The sequence below is a fragment of the Nannospalax galili genome, unplaced genomic scaffold (assembly GCF_000622305.1).
Source record: "Nannospalax galili isolate Female #2095 unplaced genomic scaffold, S.galili_v1.0 scaffold140, whole genome shotgun sequence".
Classification (NCBI taxonomy): Eukaryota; Metazoa; Chordata; class Mammalia; order Rodentia; family Spalacidae; genus Nannospalax; species Nannospalax galili.
This window is the reverse complement of record NW_008352267.1, coordinates 5,091,273-5,103,732: the sequence shown is the minus strand read 5'-3', so window position 1 is coordinate 5,103,732 and position 12,460 is coordinate 5,091,273. Positions and strand designations below refer to the sequence as shown.

Sequence of the window (12,460 nt, the reverse complement as noted above, 5' to 3'; positions counted from 1 at the left end):
TCTTATGAAAATAAGCATTTCTGAATCACAGCTATTCTGATTCTTTTATTCACTGTCAGTGCCTGCTTTTCCACTACCAAGATAGAATCATCAGGTTGCTATGATAGAATTCTGATGGCCTGCAATGCTGAAACATTTATTACCTGACTCATTCAAGGAAAGTAATGATACATGTTGTCATTACATATTCAGTGACATACTCATCTTTTTGAAATAAGCATCTGCTAAGATAGTCCCTAATTTGCCTAAATCACACAATTTACTAGAGAAAATCCAGTCACTTTCAAATAAAGTAGTCAAATAATGTAGTCTATAGATACATGGTCATGTTTTCATTTCAAACCTAAAGTTCTCTTATTAAATGTGATAGAGAGAACAGAAATTTCAGATATATACACTAATGGTACCTCTGCCTTTAAAACATAGGTTTAGAGAAGTACACAGTACTTCACAATTTTCTGCTTTTTGTGCACTTAGTATTGTCTCCCTAGCAACATGAATACAGCTGAAGAAAAAATATAGGGAGGAAAGAATAGCTTTATTTAAATATTTCAACAAAAATTTGGAGACAAACCAGATAAATCTCATTACCTTCAAACTCAAGAAAATCTTTGACTTGGCATAAAGAAGTCACTAGCAAATTAATAGAGTGGATAATGTGATGAAATGGAAATGAGTATAAAACTAAAAAACTGCTATCTTGAATTGCTCCCTAATATGGTTATTTGAATATGTAAGTGACTGAAAGTAAACTGGCCGCATCATTTCCTGTTTTATTGGAAACTGAATTTCAAAGGTAATCAAATCATAATCTTGACTCTCATTGATGAACCCTCCATCCCATGCCCACTGTGTATTTGTGATGTAAAGAAGGTAAATATAAAACTCCACTCTTATAATACCCACAGAGGACTTGCTAAATTGTAAAGAAAAAAGAAGAAAAAACTTTCTACCACAGTGGATACCATGAGTTGTCAGATGGTTTCCAAAGACACTGTATATTCAGGAAAATGTTGATCCAAATTGTGGTCAGTGGGATTAGATAAATGTGGTGTGCTACTGTTCTCTGTGTACATCCTCTTTATCACTTTAGGGTATAGATTCAGTTCCAAAATTTCTTAAAATATTTTACTTATTATTCTTATATTATGTGTATGAGTGTATTGCCTCCATGTATGTAAGTGCACTCATTTGTGCAATGCCTGTAGAGGTCAGAGGAGGGTGTCAGATCCCCTGGAACTAGGATTAGGATGGTTGCTAGCTTCCATATGGGAACTGGAAACCAAACTTGGGTCCTTTGTAAGAACAGTCAGTGCTCTTAACCACTGAGCCATCTCTCCAGCCCCTAGTTCTTACAATTTTAATTTCCAACTTCTCACTTCCACACAGGAAAGGTATGATGATATTTTGAATATTTTCATTATTCAGAGTTAAATTTTTCCTGTTGCTGGGAAGGAGTATACCTTGAGATATTTCTTTAATGGTAGAAATAACTGTACTATGGTGCCCTAATTTGATTTTGTTTTTGTTTTGTTTTTGTGTTTGACAGGGTCTTCCATAGGCCCAACCCACCTGGAAATCATTATGTAGACCAGGTTTGTTTCAATCTCACAGATATCTGCCTGTGTCTGCCTACAGAGTGCTGAGATTAAAGGCTTGTGCCACTATGCCCAACATTTATCCCCTACTTTTATTTCCAATTTCTTTCCTACTGTGCATTTGTATTGATCAAACTGTTAATTGGCAGGGCTGTGGAGATGTCTCAGCATTTAAAAGCACTGGTGCACTTGAAGACCTGGGATCAGTTTCCAGCACCCATATGGTAGCTAACAACTATCGGTAGCTCCAGTTCCTGAGGCTCTAATGTCCTTTTTTGGCATTACAGGCATTGAAATCTTGGGTGCGCTTACATATATGGAGGCAAAGCACTCACACACAAAAGATAAAACAAAATATTTTTATTTTATGTGTATTCACATATTGCCTGCATGTAGGTAAGTGCACCCATGTCATGCAACACCCGTGGAGGTCAGAAGAGGCTGTCAGACCCCCCTGGGACTGGAGTTTCAGACAGTTGTTAGCTGCCATGTGGGTGTTGGGATTCAAACCCAGGTCTTCTGCAAGAACAACCAGTGTTCTTAACTGCTGAGCCATCTTTCCATCCCCAATTTCATTTATCTTTAAGTTAATTTAGAAAATACACTAAATGAGGCAGGACATTCTACCCTGAATGTAGAGATTACCATTCCACTTGGTAGGGTTGAAGTCTGGATGCAATGTGAGCAGCTTCCTCAAGTTTCTGTTGCCACGATTCCCTGGCTCTGACAGACTGTACTCTTGAACTATCAGTCAAAATAAACTTCACTCACAAGCTGCTTTCAATGGGATATTTTATCACAGCAACAGGAAGAGGAAGTAATCACACTGTCTCTAGACAGTTTTTAAATGATTTGTGTGCCTAGCAGTTTTAGCTCACTTATAACATGAGCTGCAGCATTCCTCAAAGGAATTGCTACAACTATTTGCTTTATTATAGGATAGTATATTGAAAATGTTATAAACTAAAAGTCTGTGTCCTTGTAAAATTCGTATGTTGAAACCTTAGCTCTCATTGTGATGATATCCTAGTTTACTTTCTATTGTAATGAAACACTAACCCAAACCACTTGGAGCTGAAAAGGCATCACTGGAAGCTAGGGTAAGAGTTCAGTCAGAAACCTGGGGACTGGGACCATGGAGGAACGCTGGTTACTCGCTTGCTCCTCTGGCCTATGCTCAGCCTGTTATAAAACCAAGGATCACCTGCCCAGGGGTGGCACCAACCACAGTGGGTTTGGCCCTCCCACAACCTCAAGTGAGGCTGTACCATCTTCAGTGGCCTCTCTTGACTTCTCATGGTACAAAGTCTCAGTTTCATTCCAATACCCTTCACACCTTCAACATCAGTACCATCTGATGCCAGTTTGATGTGCAGCTTTGACCACCTATGAACCACAGCTTCTGTGTGATGATCTTAAAGAAATACTTTCCGGATTTCACTCAATGATGCTATTATCTTGTTATAATTTCTCAACTTTTGCTGACCAGTATTGAGTGTTCCAGTAAAATACAAAAGGTTTCACTTCCAAAAATTTTTAATTCAAAATATATCACACAAACAGTCCTGATAGAGTATCTGCTTCACTTGCAATCTTCACAAGTGAGGCCTCCATGGTCTACACCTCTTTTGACATTATCTTCCAAGTTCTAAAAGAACAGTTCACTGAGCTCCAAGTACTTTCCAGTCCAAATTTCCCCAAATCTTCACAATCTTTCCAGCTACACAATAAGTTTCATCACAGCAGTAGCCCACTCTCTTGTACAAATTTCTGTCCTAATTTCCTTCCTATTGCTGTGATGAAACACTAACCAAGACCAAAGTGGGACAAAAGTGTTTATTTCTTCTTACACAACAGTCTTTCATTCTGGAAGCCAGGGAAAGAACTCATTAAGGAATCTGGAGTTAGAGACAATGGAGGGTTTTGACACAATGAGGATGTTGAGAAGAAAATATTAAGAAAAACTGGGAATTTTCTTGCTTTCTGATTAGAACATGTCATAGTATAACTGTTGCTTTGCTTTAGTCTTCTATAGTATTTACAGCTCAAAGCTTAGTATGAACAGTTTACATTTTTTTCTTTCTTATTGAGCTTCTGTATATTTTATACAATTCTTAATTAAATTTAGAACTCCTCCGCCATCCATGTCCTCATCCCCACCCCCACCCCCACTGGAATTCATGTATTCCCCTATACATGTTAAGACGTATCTAGTCAAGCATTTGAACCCAGATGTCCTTCAGTGCAAATTCATACACTGGAGTCTAGTCAGTCTATCTAGACATCATCAGTATGTCCTACTCTCCCTCACCCAGCAGTGATCAGTCTTCAATAGTTTCAAGACTAGGTCTGACCAACCATCCATTTCCCTCACTCCACTGTTGGTCCTTTTCTGATTGAGTTGGCATTGGTCCTGTGCTTGAGGGCACTATTACTATAAGTTCATATGTGCAAGCATCCAATGTCCTGAAAGTCTTTGCTTCCCTATGTACATGGCCTAACCCTGGCTCTTAAAATCTTTCTGCCCCCTCTTCCACAATGGTCCCTGAGCCATGCGTGGAAGAGGTTTGATATAGGAGTTCTATCCAGGGATACACACCCTGCAGTCTCTTATTCTTTAAAAGTTGGCCAGTTGTGGCCTTCTATGGGCATCCCACTCTGTTGTATAAGGAGGCTTCACTGGTGACAGTTGACAAATGCACTAGTTTTCTCTCTATCCCTGATCCACTATGCTCCATGGGTTTTCAGTTAGGGTAGAGGTTCCACTGCAGATATATGTTAGGATTGGGCATTTTTCAGATGTATATTCTCTGTCTCTAACCAGTTGTGGGGTTCTGAAGAGGGAAGGATGTGCCCATGGTGGGGAAGGAGAAAACTCAAGATGGGCAAATGATTGGAGGAAGGTGTTATTGGGGGGAGGGAGGGGATAATGGGGACACTTGGACTGGGAGGGAGGAAGAAGGTTGGATAGAAGGGAAAGGAGGTAGAGATGAATGGATTTTGGGGGGCTGTGGAAGTCAAAGGGAAATATGTTGCCTCTGAAACCCCCTGAGAAATGCACATATGGTGCCTGAACATTAGTTCATGTGTATACTTGAGGGTTGTGTGGAAAGGAACACAGCACCTGACAGGGGAGATATCCCTTTGAGTGGTTGGTCAGAGTGGTCCAAGAGAGTCCAAAATTACACTAGCTCTTTCCAGAGCTCTTTGTTTTCTTCCAGAATTGGAATATAAGACATTACTGCTGTTGGCTGGAGAGTAATGTTACAGAGCAGAGAACATGAGAAGGCTGCATCTGGCTCGTGCTCTCACAGCCACTGCAGCACATTGAGCTCCATAGAGACAGTGCAGGGGCAAGCGAGAGCAGGAAACGCACAGGGAAACTCTGCCTCACTGAGGAAAAACAGCTAAACATGGGTAAAGGAGATCCTAAGAAGCTCTTCCCCAGGGGTTCTGGTTCCTCCAAGGGGCAGGGCCTGCTGTGGAGAATTGCATGTAGAGAGTTAGCTGTGAAAGGAGGAGCTTCTGGCACCATCTTGGTATGGAGCAGCAAGCTGCCAGAAACATTAGGCGGTGGGCGTGGGGAATGTGCAGCAGCCAGGTGTACTAAAGGACAGAATGGCCTGGCACTTATGGACCTGGGGCGAGATCACTGACTCCTGAGGTGTGGGCGAAAGCCATTGGTGACAATGGGTATGCCTTGGGAGCAATCTGATATGGCGGGCTCTGAGCAGAGCTGCCAGAGCTGAGCAGCATGGAGCCCGGCACTGGGTGCTCATTTCTTTGTAAGTCACTCCCCTTCCCCCCACTATAATAATAAATGTACATAAAGATATGTTATATGGTTTTCCTGACAGCAAAAGAGACCCAGAGAGAACTCTGGCAACAAAAGGAAACTAGACGCAAAATGTCATCACATGCGTTCTTTGTGCAATATTACAGGGAGGAGCACAAGAAGAAGCACCCTGATGCTTTCATCATCTTCTCAGAGTTTTACAATCAGTGCTCAGAGAGGTGGAAGACCATGTCTGCTAAAGAAAAAGGAGAGTTTGAAGACATGGCAAAGGCTGACAAGGCTCATTATGAAAGAAATGAAAACCTATATTGCTCCTAAAGGGGAATCAAAAAAGAGGTTCAAAGATCTCAACACACCTAAGAGGCTTCTATTCTGAGTATAGCTCCAAAATCAAAGGAGAGCATGCAGGCTTTCTATTGGTAGTGTTGCAAAGAACCTGAGAGAGATGTGCCCCAACACTGCTGCAGATGACAGGCAGCCTTAGGAGAAGACGGCCGCTAAGCTGAAGGAGAAATACTAAAACAATATCTTTGCCTACAGGGCTAAAGGAAAACCTGATGCTGCAAAAAAAAGGGGGGGTGGGGTTGTCAAAGCTGAAAAGAGCAAGAAAAAGAAGGAAGAGGAAGATAAAGAAAATGAAAAGGACAGGGAAGAGGAGGAAGACGACGAAGATGAAGATGATGATGAGTAAGTTTTTTATAGCACAGTTTTTTTCTTGTCTATAAAGCATTTAATCCCCCCGTACACAACTCAGTCCTTTTAAAGAAAAAATTGAAATATAAGGCTGTGTAAGATTTGTTTTTAAACTGTACAGTGTCTTTTTTTATATAGTTAACACACTTCCGAATGTGTCTTTAGATAGCCCTGTCCTGGAGGTGTTTTCAATAGCCACTAGCCTTGTCTGGTACAGTATGGGGGCTGTAAATTGATGTAGGAATTTAAAGCAGGTTCTTGTTGGTGCACAGCACAGATTAGTTATATATGGGATGGTAGTTTTTTACATCTTCAGTTGCCTCTGATGCAGCTTATATGAAAATAATTGTTCTGTTAACTGAGTACTACTCTGTAATTGCAAAAAAAATTGCAGTTTTTTGTTGACATTCTGAATGCTTCTAAGTAAATAAACTTTTTTATTTAAAAAAAAAAAAAAAAAAAAAGAGCCTTACTGCTGACAGAACGTACTTCTGACATATGACATGGAGCAATGGAACAAGAACTAACCTGGAAGCCTTCTTCCTGGAATATAACTCCCATAGTTCTGAAGGATACTATGCTACTATACAAGCTGCTAAGAAAGAAATTTAGTCAGTGGTTCAAGCCAGCCATAAAGCCTAATAAGCAGCAGAGCAAACTACATCTCCTGGTCTGGCAGTGCCACTGTTATCTATGGGTAATCAACAGTTATGTAATTGGACTTAAAACCCTCTCAATAGGAGTCAACTCATGGGTGGCATTGTAAACACAGCCAAATACACACGGCTGGAGCGGTCATGGATCCTAGAGAAAGCCCTATCTCTCATATCTCTAATCAAATGAAATTTCGTATCATATGCTAAATATGTATCCTTATATTTACAGACAAGTGTACTGTATACCACTCATCAAAGAAACTTATTTTTGCAATATTTTTCCATTTTAAACATATATTTCTCTCAAATCTACAATGTTATTCCTCATGAACTAGGATTTGACAGATTTTAAGACATCCTAATATTACTGTAATGTTCTGATTAGGATTTTTATTTTGGCTGTTCTGTTTTGGATGCAACAAAGATGCAGATTTACCTTTTGTTGTTTCATTTCTCCCATTTGGACAGTAATATAAATCAAAGCTGGATAGTTATTAAATTTGAATATGACCACTAACTGACACATCATTTATGATATAGCTTTAAATAATACTATGCAGTTAAGATAGTTATCAAAAATCACCTCAAACTATTTGTCATATTTTTTAATTGTGGGGCTGGAGACATATCTCATCAGTTAAAAGCATATAGGCTCTTGCAGATGACCTGAGTTCAGTTCCCAGCACCAACATCAGGTGGCTTACAACCACAAGTAACTCCAGATCTGGGGGATCCAATCCTCTGCCATTCTCTACCATATGCACTCACATGCACATGCCCACACACATAATTAAGTAATATAAATCTCTACAAATTTAAAAACTTTGACATTTCACGGCTTTTCTCCCCATCTCTTGACTTTTATCTTCTTTCTGTTCCTATGAAGCCTTGGATATTTTGTGTTTGATGTAGATGACCCAGTCAGGGTTTGTTATACTCAACACCTGGAGCACTTATTAGTCTCTGCATTAACTGCCCTATCAGAGGAGCTATAGGCAGTTCATGGCTGGTCAAGGAGAGTCACCCTTCCACAGTGACATGGCTGCAGTAATTTGCTCCTGTTCAGGGGATGACCTCAACCTCATATGCATATGGGAGGCACTAATTGTACTTAGAAGGTTATTAATAATAAAAATAAAAATAAAAAGAGAATATAAATTTGAGAATGAGATGGAAACCCTCAGGGAAGTTGAAGGGAGGTATGGATATGATCCATGTACATTCTATAAATATATGAAATATTTGAAAAATAAAGTATTAATTTTTAAATTATTTAATCCTCACAAAAATTGACATTTTATTTTACCTCAGGAAAAGAAAGTACTATAATTGCTAGTAAACACTTTCATATACATTAGCTTACTTTCTGTGACAGTTTTATTCATTGAATCTGAGGTTGCCTTCCAATAGGTGGTGCTATTTAAAGAGATTCTGGAACCCAAGGGGCAAAACTTAACTGGAGGTCTTCTCTGCTTCCTGTCTGACACAAGGGAAGTGTCCTTTGCCACATGCTTTACATCCTAACATTATAATTTGCCCTTCCTGGACTTATAATTAAAGGAGTCAAGGACTATTGACTTGAAATATTTGAAGCCAGGCACAAAAATAAGTTCTTCATCCCTGAATGTTCTTTATCTCAGAACAATTAACACAAAGCACAGGTAGAAAGCAAAACAAGACAGAGATCAGAGACGGAGAGAGAGAGAGAGAGAGAGAGAGAGAGAGAGAGAGAGAGAGAAAGAGAGAGAGAAAGAGAAAGAGAGAGAGAGGATCTCTAGCTACTATCATGTATACTGACAGCAGCATTTCAATCTCAGATGTCATGTCTTTAAAGACAATTGACTCCTCACTTCACAGTCCTGTGCAGTGTTTGACCCCCACAACATATAGGTAACACTTTTGTTTTCTGTTTAGAAGGCATGTCTGGAAGTTGCTTCTATGACCTCTTTTTCTTTTTCTTTTCTTTCTATTTCTATTATTTTAGTGTGTGTGTGTGTGTGTGTGTGTGTGTGTGTGTGTGTGTGTGTTGTTACTCAAACATAGTCACATGAACTACCTACCTATAACCTCAGTGGGGTATAGAAAATATCTATGGTATGCCTATTAAAAAAAATAAACAGGGATAAGCTAACTTTCTTTATATGTTTCACCACTTTGAACACAAAATAATATTTTCAATATAGCATAAAACAACTTTCTGGCAAATAGCATGAAACAACCATATTTTTGTATTAAAAATAAACTGGATGACATTTAGGGAATATATTCTGCATAAAATTATCAGTATTAATCATGTTTCTGTAATGAAAAATCAACTGAGGTTTTATCTGGTTTTAGATTTGACTTGATGAGGAACCAAGAATGACATATTTGCATGGTAGGGAGCTTTTGCTGGATGGCAGTTGGGAACTCATCATTAACCGCTTTTTTAAAGATATGTCTTGATATGTCTGCATTAATATGTACTAAAAAAGAGTTTGGCAAAGCTGTTTTATCAGTAGGGTAGAAGGGCATGAAAACTCAGGCTGTTGCTCTCTCCAGCACCTGATAGCTTGTCACTGTAACTTTATGTAGTTTATTTCCTCTGGTAAAATTATGAAATCTCATTATGGTTATGCATGTATAAAATATTAGATGCATTTGCATTATTTGAATATTTTACATGACAATTAAAATTTATGTTTAAAATGACCCATGTTAAAATTTGAGTGGTCAAACAGCCTATATCTTTGAGAATATGAAAGCTGATTATATAATTTACACATTTTACAATATTTTTTAAAGTTAAGTATTTTATTCTATAACTCTAGTCATTAAATTTTAGTCTGAATCTCTTTTGTATTACTGCAACATAATTTTATAAAAAATGATACCATTTCCATGGTTACTCAGACAGCTAATACTCTGCTTAAAAAACTTGCATGTCAAATATCTACTTTTTTTTTTATAGAAACAGATACCAGGACAAAATTATTTCTGAAGATCCTTAAAGTAGCAAAATTTATGTAGCTGAATTCAGAGTTCAGATTTTTACATGAATTCTCATTATATTTCTGAATAACTTTCATTGCTTTTTAGTAGGCCCTTGAAATATCTTTTTGATTTAGGTTGCTTTAAATTAAAATACTTATGTTAAAGAAACATTTTACATACATATGGGAAGAAATTACCATTTCATTACAGCTTTTTAATTGCTGAAACATGAATTCACAGATTTTGTTTTCTAATTTTAGAGTCAATTGTAATATTTAACCCAATAATAATTTTACTAGTTATAGAATCATGATTATGCTATGATTAGAAACATCGTCAAAATTTAGAGTAAATGAAAAGATTGGTAAAGAGTGAATAATTCTTTACATTTAGGCCAATTCCACTGTGACAGTAGTGAGAGGCATTACCATGTCATAAAATCTACACTTAGAAAAAGGTGGAAGATAAACAATATGATAGCACTTTGCTTTAACATGATAAAGACAAATATCCAGTCTCTTTTATGGAGTCAGATGATTCACATTAATTTTTATTTTGTTATTTTTTGCTGTACAGTGGGTAGGAGAGTTCTACACAGGATTTTCACTGTATTTAATGGCATGCAAGCCAAATTATTGTAGATTTGTTTAAACTGCTGTACAAACTCACCATTTTTATTTTATTAGTTTACACAGTTACTTTAACAAAAAGGAGATATTTTTCATAATGAAATTTACTTTTTACAAAAAAGAAATACGTTGCCTTTCAATGACAATAACAAATATCATTACCAAAAATAATTTTATAAGCATTCACATTCACTAAAAGTCCTGAGTTTGCAAATCAAATTGCATCACTTCCTTCTAAAGCTATGAAAACAACAGTTCATAGGTTGCCTAGAAAATATGCCAAATTTATATGCAATAATAGCAAGAAAATTACCTTGGTAACCTATGAAAATTTCAGTTTTATTGTGTTAATTTGTCTTTTATATACTCTAGCCTATTTTTCAAATTCATTGAAAAATATATCACAGATTTGCATACAAGGCAAAGGAAAAATTGTCATTAATATAAACAGAAGGAGAAATGGGGAGAGTGAATTCAGAAAGGGGATAGTCACTTGGTGATAAATACCAAATGATTCGTCCACAATTAGCAAATATGGGGAGTGTTAGGGGAGCAGCGTTGAAAATAACTGTGAAATCTCTGTAGTTGAAGCAAAAACTCTTCCAAGCAAAGGGAACAATGATGATTTAGGCAAAGCAAATGAATGAATTCATGAATGTGACTAGGAGTTTCTAATACCCAACTCTCTAATTTTCCATATTTCCTTGGTATCTGTTGTAGCATCTCATGTTTCATTTTAAATTTTGTTGATTTGGAACTTCCTCTTTGTTTCTTTGCTTAAATTTGTGCTTACCACTCTTATTTATCTTTTCAAATAATTCACTCTGCGTTTCATTGATTTTTGTATTTTTCATTTCAATTTCTTTAATTTCATCCCTGATTTCTTTATTATGATTTTGATTCTCTCTTTCCAACTATATCTTTTGAGTTTGATCTGTTCTTGTTTTTCTAGGTTTTAAGGTGCATCCTTAAGTTATTAATTTGAGAATTCTCAATTTTTCCTCAATATATGTATTGTTATTGAATTCTTGTGCATTTCATATAATGCATTTCAATCATATTTAGATCCCTTCCCCTATCTGCAACCCCCATAGCCCTCCTATCTGTTCTTTCATATATGTTACTGCCTATAGGGTCAAGTATACTTCTACTATTCATCAAAGAAACTTCCTATTACAACGGTTGGAGACTAACACAGAATTCCACAACTGCTCAAACACAGAGAATAAGTGTCTGTGAGATGCCCAGCCCTACGTGAGACTTTTACAATGGAACTTCTGCACCTAAGACTCACAGAACATCATGGAACAAGATTTAGAGAGAATATTAATACACCTCTCAACTCTCACTAGGAAAGCTTCCTCCTGTAACAGATGGTGATTAACACAGAAAGCGACAATGTGCCAAATGTAGAGAATTCAAGACTGTAGAGTGCATATCCCCGAATAGGATTCCTATATTAAACTTCAGTCATCTAGTGCTGAAGGACCATTGCAGAAGTGGGTGTGGAAAGGCTGAGCAAGCCAGGGATGGTAGATGACCATAAGGAAGCAGAGTTTTCCAGGCTTCTGGGAACTTGCTCATATGAACTTACAGAAAATTTGACAGCAAATACAAGACCAATGCCATCTTAAACCAGACAAAAATACACCATAGACCTGGGCAATAGAGTTAGGTATCCAGCTTAGTTGAGGAACTATTGGCAGCTGATTATTGCTGGAATTAGTTACTTCCTGATATCTGTGTTAGGATTTTGTTTGGTTTGAGCTTGCATGAGACTAGTGCTTGCTGTCATCATGCTGACTTCATATGAATAACTGACCACCTGTCTGGAAAGCTCTATGTTCTTGTGGTCACTACAACCTATGGTTCTGAGAATCTTTTCACCCCTTTTTCTGCAATGATCTCTGAGCTATGGGAGGCAGAAATTTGAAATAGGTGTCCTATTCAGTGTCAAGCATTCTGCAGCCTCTTGTTCTCTGCACATTGGCTAGTTGTAGGTTTCTGTGTTAATCACTATCTATAACATAAGGAAACTTATATGGAGAGAGTTGAGAGGTGCATTTGTCTTATGTATACAAATTGAATTTAAAATGTGGTGCTTATTGTTAACTG

The 12,460-nt window shown here is 37.5% G+C and overlaps 1 pseudogene; it reads left to right on the top strand.

The window, feature by feature from the left end:
* The first annotated feature begins 5,011 nt into the window (after window positions 1–5,011).
* LOC103746801 lies at window positions 5,012–6,085 on the top strand (annotated as a pseudogene).
* The last annotated feature ends 6,375 nt before the right edge of the window (window positions 6,086–12,460 follow it).